The 13,426-nt window shown below is 39.6% G+C and overlaps 1 protein-coding gene across 1 annotated transcript in view; it reads left to right on the top strand.

Moving 5' to 3' along the window:
* Nucleotides 1-13,426, top strand: part of DPP10 (dipeptidyl peptidase like 10) — a 1,411,130-nt gene that overhangs the window by 193,815 nt on the left and 1,203,889 nt on the right. The gene's annotated exons all lie outside the window — the stretch shown is intronic.

Here is a 13,426-nt window from a genome sequence, read left to right as displayed (position 1 = left end):
TGTATTCTTAGGTATTTCCATTTTTTGCGTGTGTGGCTCTTGTAAATGAGATGTGTTCTTGATTTGAATCTCAGCTTGAACATTATTTGTCTAAAGAAATGCTACTGATTTCTGCACAGCAAAAGAAACTATCAACAGAATAAACAACCTACAGAATAGGAGAAAATATTTGCAGACTGTACATCTAACGAAGGTCTAAAATCCAGAATCTATACAAAAACAAATAATCCCATTAAAACAATGGGCAAAGGGCATGAACAGACACTTCTCTAAAGAAGACATGTAAGTGGCCAACAAACGTGAAGAAAATGCTCATCATCACTAATTATCAGAGAAATGCAACTCAAAACCACAATGTGATACCATCTCCCACCATTCAGAATGACTTTTATTAAGTCAAATAATAACAGATGCTGGCAAGGCTGTGGGTAAAAGGGAATGCTTACACACGGTGGTGGGAATGTAAATTAGTTCAACCACTGTGGACTAATTTGTAAACTCCAGTTTGGAGTTTTCTCAAAGAACTTAAAACAGAAATCCAATTAGACCCAGAAATCTAATTACTGTGTATATATCCAAAATGACATCAATTTTTCTACCAAAAAGGAACATGCACCACTTTGTTCATCACAGCACTATTTACAATAGCAAAACCATAGGAGCAAGTTAGGTGCCCATGAGTGGATTGGATAAAGAAAATATGGTAAATATACACCATGGAATATTACACAGTCATAAAAAGTAATACCATCATGCTCTTCGAAGCAATATGGATGCACTGGAGATCCTAATCCTAAACGATTTAGTGTAGGAACACAAAACCAAATACTGCATGTTCTCACTTATAGTGTATATTAGTCTCTTCTCACACTGCTAAGAAAGACATACATGAGACTGGGTAATTAATAAAGGAAAGAGGTTTAATTGACTCACAGTTCCACATGACTGCAGAGGCCTCACAATCATAGCTGAAAGTGAATGAAGAACAAAGTCATCATGTCTTACATGGCGGCAGGCAAGACAGCGTGTGCAGAGAAACTCTATAAAACCATCAGCTCTCATAAGACTTACTCCCCAACACGAAAACAGCATGGGAAAGATCTGTCCCCATGATTCAGTTACCTTCTACTGGGTCCCGCCCATGACACGTGGGAATTATAGGAGCTATTCAAGATGAGATTTGTGTGGGGACAGAGCCAAACTATATCACAGTAGAAGCTAAACATTGGGTACTCATGGACATAAACATGGGAACAATAGACAATAGAGACAACTAGAGTAGGGAGTGAGGGAGGGGGACGTGGGTTGAAAAACTACTTATTGAGTACTGTGCTTAGTACCTGGGTGACAGTATCCAAACCCCAAACCTCAGCATCATGCAATATACCCATTTAAAAAACCTGCACATGTACCCCTTTATCTAAAATAAACGTTGAAATTATATTAAAAATTATTTCATAAAACAAGCAAGTTGTCAGTTAATTTGCAAAGAATATTTCAAATTTAAGGCCTTTATTCTGTACTAGGATCTTTGAAAGATACTAGACAATTTATTTTTTCTTTTATCAAGTTATTACCTTAACATAGATTGTTTTCTTATAAAATAATTGTAAATTCCATGTATTTCCCTTGGGGGATAAATGAAATTTCAAATGGATTTCTATTGGAATCAGTTGACATCTGGAATTAAAATCTGGCTGAAGTTTCTGTGATTCCGTCTAAGATACTAGATTTTCTATGATACTTTTGTTCTTCACTGTTTCTAAAGAAATTATGGTAGAAACAGGACTAAATGATAGAGGATAAATGAGACAAATAGGATGTAGTTACCAGAACACTGGATTGTGCAAAATGGAACATTTTGACTGCCATTTCTATCGCTAGAACATTATGACTTTATGTAGAATTTAGAAAAGTAATAGGTAAATGATTCCCTAGTTCAAGAATCTCTGAGGACAGTTGAAGGCCTGGAAACAATAACTTGAGGGATGCAGCTGGGTGCTGGGCTTGCTTGCTGAAGCATGCTTGGCTGGGCCCTGGAACGCTGAGTAGAGTCTGAAGCTGGTTAGAGAAGGTCATACTCTACTTGACTTTTGCTGTTGTAATCTTAGAATCATGTTTTCCCGTATTCTAACAGCGTATCTTCTTTGTCCATTTTATTAGATACCAAACTCATGTAATTTTTTTAACCTCTAAATATCTACTTCTATGGGACAAAAATAACTTTCATCAGCCGTAGTGTATGCAGGAGTATCTGTGATTCTTCCATAGTGTAGATAAAGAGAACTAAAGAGGATACACCTTGTCATCCCTCAGTTCAACTCAGCCTCCCCTAAGCCTCTAGTGGCCATCAGATTGCAGTGGTAATTCCCTGTTCCCTTCTGTCTCTATTCCCCCTCCCCTTCATCAGGGCAGCCTGCTGTTCATTGACATCATGGATGTTGATGGTAGCCCCAGCTTTGATTTCTTTCCACCAGTCAACCACACAAAGAAGGAGAGAGAAAACTCTTTTGGAGAATTCCTTGGCCCAGTGGACCAGGCATCTCTTTTCCTTAGCTAAGTTTTCCTTCTTGGTGTGTTACAGGGAAGGGGGAAGCAGTCTGCCAGATAGCAAGTGAACCCGGTCTTGGAATGAGGGGAAGGAGGTGTCCCTCGGTCCCGGTAACACTCTAGCAGGGCCAAGCATTGAAGGAGTCTGCATTCAACCTGCAGAATCTGTTTAGCACTTTCTACACCTCCATCAGGGTGTATTTTATTCTCTGGTTTTAGTTTCCTATCTGGTTTGAAGAGGAGAAAAACAAAAGACATGAAACATATAGCAAGCACTTGCTCTCTTTGACATAAGTCAGCTTATTCAATTCTCACAACAATCCTGTAAAAGAGCTGCTATGATTCCCATTTAATAACAATAAAATGGTAGCTCAGAGAAGGTAAACATTTTTCTAAGTTCTTATACTTAGTAAGTCTAAATCCAAATTTGTTTTTCATTCTTCTTTCCATATCACACTGCTATACAGTTACTATATTATTATTTCACAATCACTGATCAACTCAGACCTTTGTCTTTTTTCCTGATAGGTCACCTTGTTCTTGGCATTGCTTTCCATATTCATGGCTAGCAGTGTCCTTCCCGGGGTTAGAGGCAATGATGAGATCTTTTTCTTGTGATTGCTCAGTAGAGAAGGCACGAATGGTGCTGCAAACCTAGGACACCTCCAAATGTTAAACACTTTGGTTAATAGCAGGAAAAAATGACCTGTGGATGCTGCCAAAGTGAGCACTGCCTTTATGTATGTTAGAAAATACAATTATACATTTTAAAATGATCTCACAGTCGTCTTGCTTTCTAACTTGAATTCACTGTCATTGAACTGATTTATAAGGATTCTTGGCCACAACTAAAGTGTATTTTAAACTTACAAGTATTTTCTAATGAGGAACTTTTAAAAGTTCAGATAAAAGCCCCACTATTCAGTAGTTAGAATAATTCAGTGAAATTAACCATGTAAATGCTCAATGAAGCAAATGATTAAAGAAGGAATGAATAAAAATAAAGATTAAAGTGGATCAAATTGTATTTTGTCTTTTTTAATACTGCTTATAGATCATAATTAAATAGTGGTGGCTCAAAAGCACAAAACTAACCTCATCACTCACCAGGTGTGAAAATAATGTTGATGGGTTTACTTAGTTTTAGAGTGACAAAGAAGATACACTTTTTCACTTTTTAAAAAATCGCTCAACGTATCATTCTTTAATATTTGCTTTTGTGATGATCACTGAAAATATAGAAAGTCTTTTGATTTTGAGATAATTTCAAGTCTTTGCCTGCTGATAACCTCAGACACAGACCTTCAGCCAGAATTGGTTGAGAGTTCTGCTATCTTCTCCAGTGAGGAATGTTTGAGTATATACTAAATAATCATATTTATATATTGACATTAAAAAAACAAATATTCTTATAGTTCTCTTCAGCCTCCTGAGCTCCTTAATATACATGGCTACATTTTTATCATTATACAGTCATGAAAAGACGCCTATGTAGGTCTTATCATCCACATTTTACAAGGGAGGAACTGGAGATCAAAGAGGTTAAGTGACTTTCTTAAGTTCCTCAGATAAAGATTTTGAAACAGCTGAGATTGAAATATAGGTGGGCTGACTTCAAAGCCCAAGCTCTTTTCTCTAGACTGTAGCACCTCCCATGAGTTGACAAAATTAAACAAAAACTAAGCAGAATTATATTTTCTTACACACACTTCATACAAGTAATCATTAAGCAGCTACTTGGTACTAAAGTTTCTCCCAGCAGGTTGCAGTGCAGACTAAGCTGCTGTATGTGCCCCCAGGCCATAGGCATGTCAGCAGCTATGGATACCATAGTAAAATAAATGGCTATCGAGAAAGCAGCAGGAACAGCTCACCAGGGGAGCACAGCGGTGACATGAAAGCTTCACCTTTCAGGAATTCTACACAGCCTATATATATAAAAAAAAAAACTCCCTCCCATCCCTTTCAGAGTGTTTCTTAACTAAACAACTGCTCAACACAGAACCCATCAATGTGTTGTTTTAGATACCGGGATTAATATGTGTGAAACTTCAAACAGAGCCCAGATCTCATGACTCCAAGTAGAGGACCTGTTCCGATAACCCATGAAAATAATCACAACATCCTAATCATGTTTTCGTCCCTGTTTTACTGTCATAGCTGTTAATAGGTCCATTGGTCACTGGGACACCCACATGGGGTTTACATACCTCTTCATATACAAGTCATGAGTCTTTGAAGACAGAAGCATATAAGGTCCTGATTTTGCTCTAGCATGAACTCAAACAATTTTTTTTTCAGACTAGTCACCCTCATTTTTCAAAACATCAGATCACGTCAGAGCTGCTTCTAGGACATGTGAAATTGGGCAGAGGAACGGGTCTTTCTTCATGGTGTCACTGTAGTGTACCAGTCATACACTGTTCTAAGATCTTTAATCCTCACCCTCATGAAGGGTCCTTCAAACTTCTTGATGACAGCCAGAGGCAGGGAGAGCACTCCAGGCAGCAAGCTGACACAATTTACAAAAGCAGTTATCTTCTCTCGCATGAAGCAATGCCGCCCGGTAGAACAAATGGTGCAATGCATACACACTTAGTTTATTCACCTTGATCATCTAAGTGTCAAAGACAGAGCAAGTACTATTCCTAAGACTCTCTGGAGCGTGTAGGATACTGACAACTTTTTATTTATGACCCAGGGTTTAGCCCATGTGAGCCCATACTTTGTCTTCTGCCAAGCCTTCCAAAGCTTCCTCTCGAGTCCTCCTTTAAGGTGAGGGTCACTGGACTGCATATCATTCATTTCCCAGCTATTTTTTTCTTCATTTATCTGTGATTTTACTCAGATTATGATATTATTAGTTTAGAAGGGGTTGCTGTAGTCAGGACAATCAGGAATGCACTTCTAAATACTATGTAGATCCTCCATTCTTCTTGGTTAAACTCCTTCCAGGTTCTAGTTTTTTTGTCTGTTTGTTTGTTTGTTTGTTTATTGGAAGATCCATACACTTTACCTTTCTTTTCACCACTTTGGTTTGGTTTACAAGAACCAAAGCTAGTTTCTCTAAACCCACTTGATTCGGTGGTGTGTGTGTGTGTTTGTGTGTGTGTGTGTGTATGTGTGTATTATTATTATTATTTTTCGAGACAAAGTCTTGCACTGTCATCCAGGCTGGAGTGCAGTCTCGGCTCACTGCAACCTCTGCCTCCCAGGTTCAAGCGATTTTCCTGCCTCAGTCTCCCAAGTAGCTGGGAATACAGGCGCCCACCACCATGCCCAGCTTTTTTTTTTTTTTTTTGTATTTTTAGTAGAGATAGGGTTTCACTCTGTTGGCCAGGTTGGTCTCAAACTCCTTACTTTGTGAACTGCCTGCCTCAGCCTCCCAAAGTGCTGAGATTACAGGTGTGAGCCAGCATGCCTGGCCCGATTAGTATATTTTATTTCTACTACATCAGACACAGATTCTTTTTGCCCAGCATGCATAACCATGTAAGCCTACCTGATATAATTTCCTGTGTGTGTGTGTGTTCGCATGTGTATTATATATACAACTAGTAGGAAATTCCACATATCCACATATCTTTCTAAATATCTTATCTCCCTATTACAAAACTCCTCTCTCTTGATTATTACAGTTTGTAATTTTACTCCCTATGTCACCCAAAGTGGGATTCTCATTGCTGATGGTCTGAGTCAGGGAGACCCTGTTGCCTTGGCCATATCAGAGTCTCTGGATGTAGGGGCCTGGAATCACTATTTCCTAAAAGCTATGCAGTGATTTTAATGTGAAGCCAGGTTCACATTTTCAGCCTTCAGAAAAGGGCTGTTGACCTAAGTTGGAGAATGCTAGCCTTGTCCCCAAAATTGCCTGTCTTCTGTAATTATTCAGTCAATATTTATTGGCAACGATCATGCAATAAGCAATTCAAATGAAATATCCTGGCTAATGTGGGACCACTCTGGCAGCTCTGAAGTTAGAGTATATGCTACTAACATGTATCATTTCAGATCTTTCTGACTGAGTGGGTAAAAAAAGATACTTGACCATTTTAGTTGCTGTTTCAGTGATTCTCTGAGACTAGGCGTACAAATACACAAAGTTCTCTCCCCCCTTCTATTGTTCTCTTTTTTTTTTTTTTTTTTTTTTTTTTTTGAGACGGAGTCTCGCGCTGTGTCACCTAGGCTGGAGTGCAGTGGCGCGATCTCGGCTCACTGCAAGCTCCGCCTCCCAGGTTCACGCCATTCTCCTGCCTCAGCCTCCGAGTAGCTGGGACTACAGGCGCCCGCCACCACGCCCGGCTAGTTTTTTGTATTTTTAGTAGAGACGGGGTTTCACCATGTTAGCCAGGATGGTCTCGATCTCCTGACCTCGTGATCCACCCGCCTCGGCCTCCCAAAGTGCTGGGATTACAGGCTTGAGCCACCGCGCCCGGCCCTCTTTCTTTATCACAAAGAAAAATTATGACCTTTATATATGCTGAGCAAACTGGGGGGGTAAAGTTCTAAAAATGGCAGACAGATCTTACTTTGCCAAATTAAGACATTTAGCAAGTATTGTAAGTGTGATGAGTGATGGGAATAAGTCCGCGACACTTGCTTTGTCTAACAGATGTACTAACCTGATTTTGATCTGCCAGAGTACAGGAGTTATTCCTTCCAGGTAAATTATTCCAAAGTGCTTTTGGCTAAAAGGCCTCTTAAAACCTCAATTTATTGTTCTCTGTGTGGTATATTTCTATTTGCCATCTCTCCATTATTTTCACAGCTATCTTGTGTCCTAAGTTGGGCCCTAAGAAATATAAACTGTCCTAAACCATAGACCAAGATATCTGAAGAACTGAGGTGGTAGGGCATGGATTTTGGGGAAACTTTTCTATGGAAATCTGTGTCTTGGAATTTCTCTCCATTAGCAGTTCTTGTACTGTTTACAGCATGAGAACTGACAGCATATCCTGCTTCTCGTACAGGATAAACCACATATTCTGGGTGAATGTTTTCTCTCCACAGAACCATCTCACACATTTCCACATCACTTCTGAAGCTGTTTTTGACATTTTAGACACATTATTTTAACCTTTTGTTTCTGAGTGTAGTATCCTCACCAGTCTACGGCATGAGGAATTGAAGGCTCTACCCTGTTTGCCTGGCAGAGCTGGGGTGACCCTGCTGTTTACACACCAGCCTTCCTGCTAGACTGCAGCTCACCAAGGCAAGGGCTCTGAATATGGAAATATTTCCCTTTCCAGGGCCCTAAATATTTCTAACTTGTATGGCATCTGTGAACCAATCAAATTCTCTTCTTAACTCCAAATGAACTCCGGGCCTTCTTAGAAAAGCCAAAAGAGGAATTAAAGGGGGACAATGGTTCATGCCTGTAATCCCAGCACTTTGGGAGGCGAGGTGGGTGGAGCATGAAGTCAGGAGTTCAAGACCAGTCTGACCAACATGGTGAAACCCCGTCTCTACTAAAAATACAAAAATTAGCCGGGCATGGTGGCATGCACCTGTAATCCCAGCTACTCAGGAGGCTGACGCAGAAGAATCGCTTGAACCCAGGAGGCAGAGGTTGCAGTGAGCCAAGATTGTGCCACTGCACTCCAGCCTGGGTGACAGAGCAAGACTCAGTCTCTAAATAAATAAATAAATAAATAAGGAGAGGGGGATGAAAAGCACTAGTCTGCATCCATTCAGAGCTATGTGTGCAGCAGGGAGTCAAGCCAGCCTAGAACCTGTGCATCATCCCAGGTGTGTTTCCAGTCCTCCCTTCCCATTATAAGACAAAATGAATGGAGACGTTTAGATCCTCTAAAATGAGGATCCAGAACAGGAGGTCAAAATGGCAGGAATATATAAATGACAAGGGCACATTTCACTTGCTTTACTTCAGTCCTGAGATGCCCAAGGTCAGACGCCATGGATAAGTCTTGGGGCACTTTTGTTCCCACTCTCTTAGCCGTCTCTCAGTTCCTGCGATTCAGAGGAACTCCCCAAGTTATATAATCTGATGAACTCTGTTCTCGAGATGGCACTATCTCCATATTATCTGTTCCCAAGTTTCCTTTTAAAAGGGATGAATGAACAAGGAGACAGCCCTAAGTCCTATTCATTTCCAAGTAAAGCATATATATGCTATTTCCCAGCTTGGGAGCAGGTTGGGGGCCCTTTCAGTATTTCATGTTGCATCTTTGAATGAGTCTGGTTGTTCTCTCAAGGGAGTTTTACTTTATGACTGAAAGGAAACCTGAAGTCTGATTTCTTGGCCTTTCTCTTTAACTCATTCTTCTATCTCCCACCAAGTTGCTCATAAAGATTCTCTTTGGAATTGCCTTGCTTCCTAAAAGATATTTCAAACACTATAGAAATAGTGAGTGCCTACTCATTTTATTAAGGAGGAAACAGAAATTCAAATCAGAGGAGGGCCTTGACTAAAGTCCCATGGACAGTTAGTCACAGTTCACACACTGGAACTCCAAGCCCAGTTCACTTTCTGCGACACTGCCTTGCTTGCCATAACATCATCTTTCAATTAGCCGTGGCCGTTGCCTCCTATGTATATTCAACAGAATCCCGAAGAAAGCAAGCTGAACACATTTCCAAATCAGCAAGAGCAGCTCTGAATAAGAAGAAAATTCATGGTAAGCTTATGGGATGTCTCCAGGTGTCCGTCTTTCTATCTTCCCTTGTTATCACTTTCCCTGTTTTGGGTGTAGGGGGAGAAAGAATTTCTCATTGGCTGTCTCTTGGGGTGAGCAAAAATTGAATGTGTTTAATCTAGATTTTCCTCAGGTTCCTTGACTTGTAATCAGCACATCTTTATACTCTTACCTCTCCAGCTGTTCTCTGTGCAAAGCTGAACTAACTAAAATTGCTGAAAATGCCAGAGCTATTTAGTGTCTGGGAATTTCCCTAACTGCTTCAACATTCTTAAAGTGACTAATCAAATTGGAATTATAAGGCACTAGATAATAATGACATCCTTTGGCTATGTTCGTAGTGGCTTGTACACCTGTAATGAAATCCATAATGAAAAGGAAAATAGAAGTACATTTAGGATGCAAAACCACTTAATTTCCTGGACAGCCAGTAAAAATGTGGCATCCTGAGAAATACCTTAACTTTGATTTTACCTTCAGACACCTATGATGATGATTCTGGTTGTTGGGTGTGGAACATCAGAATAATTGGGTCAGAAGAAATTCCCATCGCATCCTAGGTTCACACAGCATTTCTCTTACTGGAAACCCAATTCATTAGTCATCTGACTTAGAAAACTGAGACTCTAACACTGGATGTCGATTTTATTTATTTAATCTTTTGTGTTCTGGTCTTATTCCTGTTGTATTTGGAGGGTCCTATCTGCTATCTCTTGTTCCTGGTGTTGAAGAGTAGTGTTCTATGGCATTTCTGCATGTCCTTGGACTATCTTCCAAGGAACATTTGTTTAACAAACATCCTTCAAAGATAGAGGCAGTATAACCATGAAATGTCTCCCTCTAGGGCAAGGTTAGACAGGTTTGCTTGAAGCTCCCTTCATAGATTGTTTTCTAGCCTTGGGATTTCTTGGCTTTGGCAAAATATCTATTCTGTGAGTTGCATCACCCTGAGCCCACTTCTGCATGACTCCCACTCTCGCCCTCCCCATGGCACTTGAGCGACAAGGGCAACTGATCCAAACAGAAAGCTCATGCTGCCTCCTGTGTTCTCCTTAATAAAGTTCGTTGTCTCTGATCCAGGAGTCACATGTCTTCTGAGATCATCTATGAAACTAGCAGGCTAACTTGTTGACTAGCAAGTAGGGTTCAATCTCAGACCCTTCACAGTTCTTGACACCCAATTTCTTCTTTCTGGAACCTTAGCCTTAGATCTAGATGATTAAGTCCTGCTACATGATCTTCATCCCAGCATCTCTTTCCTGTTTAAGTGGCTCAGCCATATTTCCAGTACCTGTTCCCACTAGATTACTCACTAAATGTGGTTCCCTCTCTGTGGTCACAATGAAAGAGAGAATTCTTGTAGGTGTCTAGAACGGGCAGGACAGACATATTTGGACCTATTCGCCCATTCTAATTATTTGATAGTGACAGTCTAGGGCTTATGACGGAGGGATTCAGTAGTTGTATCTAAACTCAGGGTGAGGCCCAGCGTGGTGGCTCAAGCCTGTAATCTCAGCACTTTGGGAGGCCAAGACGGGTGGATCACGAGGTCAGGAGATCGAGACCATCCTGGCTAACACAGTGAAACCCCATCTCTACTAAAAAATACAAAAAACTAGCCAGGCGTGGTGGCGGCGCCTATAATCCCAGCTACTTGGGAGGCTGAGGCAGGAGAATGGTGTGAACCCGGGAGGCGGAGCTTGCAGTGAGCTGAGATCCGGCCATTGCACTCCAGCCTGGGCGACAGAGTGAGACTCTGTCTCAAAAAAAAAAAAAAAAAAAAAAAAAAAAAAAAAAAAAAAAAACTCAGGGTAAAAGGATTTCATGATCAATAGGTAGGTATAAGAAATAGTCTAGATACTTAAAGTCCAAAATATCTGCATCAGGGCTCCACAGTCAGGTGCACCCAATGCTAAACGATATGAAGAACTGTTAATTAGAGTGGTACATACATACAAAGTGAGCTATTTTTGATGATAGTGAAGCCACTATCCATTTAAGTAGGTAACTACTCTGATTATCACAAAGGAAAATGTGAGAAAATATGCCAAATTTTCTCCAATCCTTTCTCTAATTCCTCTGTAGTTGGGCAAGTATGATCCCTCTCAAGAGGTTTAAGGGTGGAAAAGCACAACTAACATAGGCATTAGTGCTATAAAGTCACTGTTAATTTAACAAGTTTATAGAATGTGCTGGTAATTTACAAAGTTTTAAAATGTTGACGTTTCTGTCTATTTTCCAGTACCAGGAAAATCTGTAAGTCTCCTGAACATTTAACTTTTTTAAAATAAAAACTGTGTCACTTGTTATTAACATATTCTTTGCTTTGCCTGTTAGAAAACCTAGGAGGAAGTTTTTCTATTAACCAGAAACAGTTCTCAAACTCTGATACACATTAGAAACACCAGAAAAATCTTAAAATTACTGATACTTGGGTTTCACCACCCCAGATTCTCACTTTATTGTTATGTAATGGATCCTGAGGTTTTTTGAAAGCTCATCGTATAATTAAAACATGAAGCAATGATTTGAAAACCACTATTTTATAGGATTTTACAGTTAGTATTTTAAACTATCTAGAATTCAGTTTTGGATTAGTATATAGGAGGGATCAAACTTTCGTTTTCCCAAATAGCCCACTTTTCCAATGTTATTTATATCTTCTACTTTTATTTAGTAGTTTTGTTTTCATCACTGACCTTTAAAATGATATCCTTACAAATATACGTTCCATATATCTGAATCTGTTTCTGGATTCTCTATGTTTTCCACTTGGCTTATTTGACAATTTTTCAACCAGTATCACACCACTTAAATTACTGCAGATTTATGGAGTGTTATAATAACTAGGAGAACAACAGTTTTGCCTTATTGCACTATTTTTTCAAAATATTCTTGGCCATGTTACACATTTTATTTTTCAGAAAACGTTTAGGAGATTTTGATCAAGTTCCATCATCTGATGTTTTGGGCCATAGGCAACCAGTCCGTCTCTGTATTACAGTTTGTGAAATACAGTGTTTTGATTGGTCACACCTGAGTCTTACGATCTAACCTTGGAGCACTGTTTGAGAGCACACGATCTGAGATCCAGAAAGGTGGTTTTGGGAGATAGAATGTGATGTCAGAGCTATAGAGTAGGGAAAAATTAGAGAATGGGGATCCTGTTACCTTGAAGGGCAGGAACGCCTCTTTTGATGCCTGAAGCATCAAAACCCAGCAATATCCCTAACTTTATTTTCCTTTTTTGGTACCAAGAATGAGTCCTGGAGATAATTTTAAATGGCAGTGCTCCAAAAAGTGGTACATATACACTACATGAAGTGGTTACAAATGAACTATTGTTATTCATGAACTCCACATACCCATCATTAAGTGTGCTTTTCAATATAATACACTACTATGGCTGCCTTCAAAGTTGTGCTGTAAAATTTCCCTACATTAACTTTTCAGTTATTGAGAGCATCCCATTAGTTTACATGAGAGAAAAGAAATTAGAAAGATAAGGAATCTAAGAAACCTTAAGAGATGGGAGAATTCTATCAAGTAAGCATAATCAGGCTAGGAGTCTCTTAGAATTGAGTTGGAATTTCCAGGTCACAAGTCCTATCAATCTCCTCCCTCTAAAATCACCTTCTCATCATCCTAGCAGATGAGTCCTAAGTCTCCACATCCTACATAACTGCTTCAACAAACTCTGATTAAGGATTCCATTGAAGATACCATGCTTTTTCCTATCTCAGGGCCTTGGTACATACCCTTTTACTGCCTAAAAATTTCCTCACCATTTTTTTCCTTTTGTCTAGCTAACTATAACTCATACATTCAATATTTTCCTGGTAGTATTTTCTTAGAAATACTTACGTAGCTTAGAGTGGCATTCAAGCTCCTTCATAGTTTGACTGCCACCTATTGATTGTTTTGGTCTATCTCTTAGTAAGCCAGGCTAGTCTCCTAAATGCCCTCCTTTCTCCTATTATTTACGGTTGTGTTACTTCCATACATTACCTGCTTGTACAGCAATCCTCTCACTCAGGAGTGAAAGGTTTTTTTCCTACGAACTAACATGCACTTGGCTTGTACTTCGTCATATTTACTAACATGCACTTGGCTTGTACTTCGTCACATTTTGGCTAGAATTACAGGGACCTGAAGGTATGTGTTGTGTCTGGATCTGCCCATATGTTCAAGGTATTTCTTCCAAGTAAATTTTCATTATT

The sequence above is a fragment of the Macaca fascicularis genome, chromosome 12 (assembly GCF_037993035.2).
Source record: "Macaca fascicularis isolate 582-1 chromosome 12, T2T-MFA8v1.1".
In the NCBI taxonomy this organism is placed as follows: domain Eukaryota; kingdom Metazoa; phylum Chordata; class Mammalia; order Primates; family Cercopithecidae; genus Macaca; species Macaca fascicularis.
This window is presented reverse-complemented; position numbering and strand designations above follow the sequence as displayed.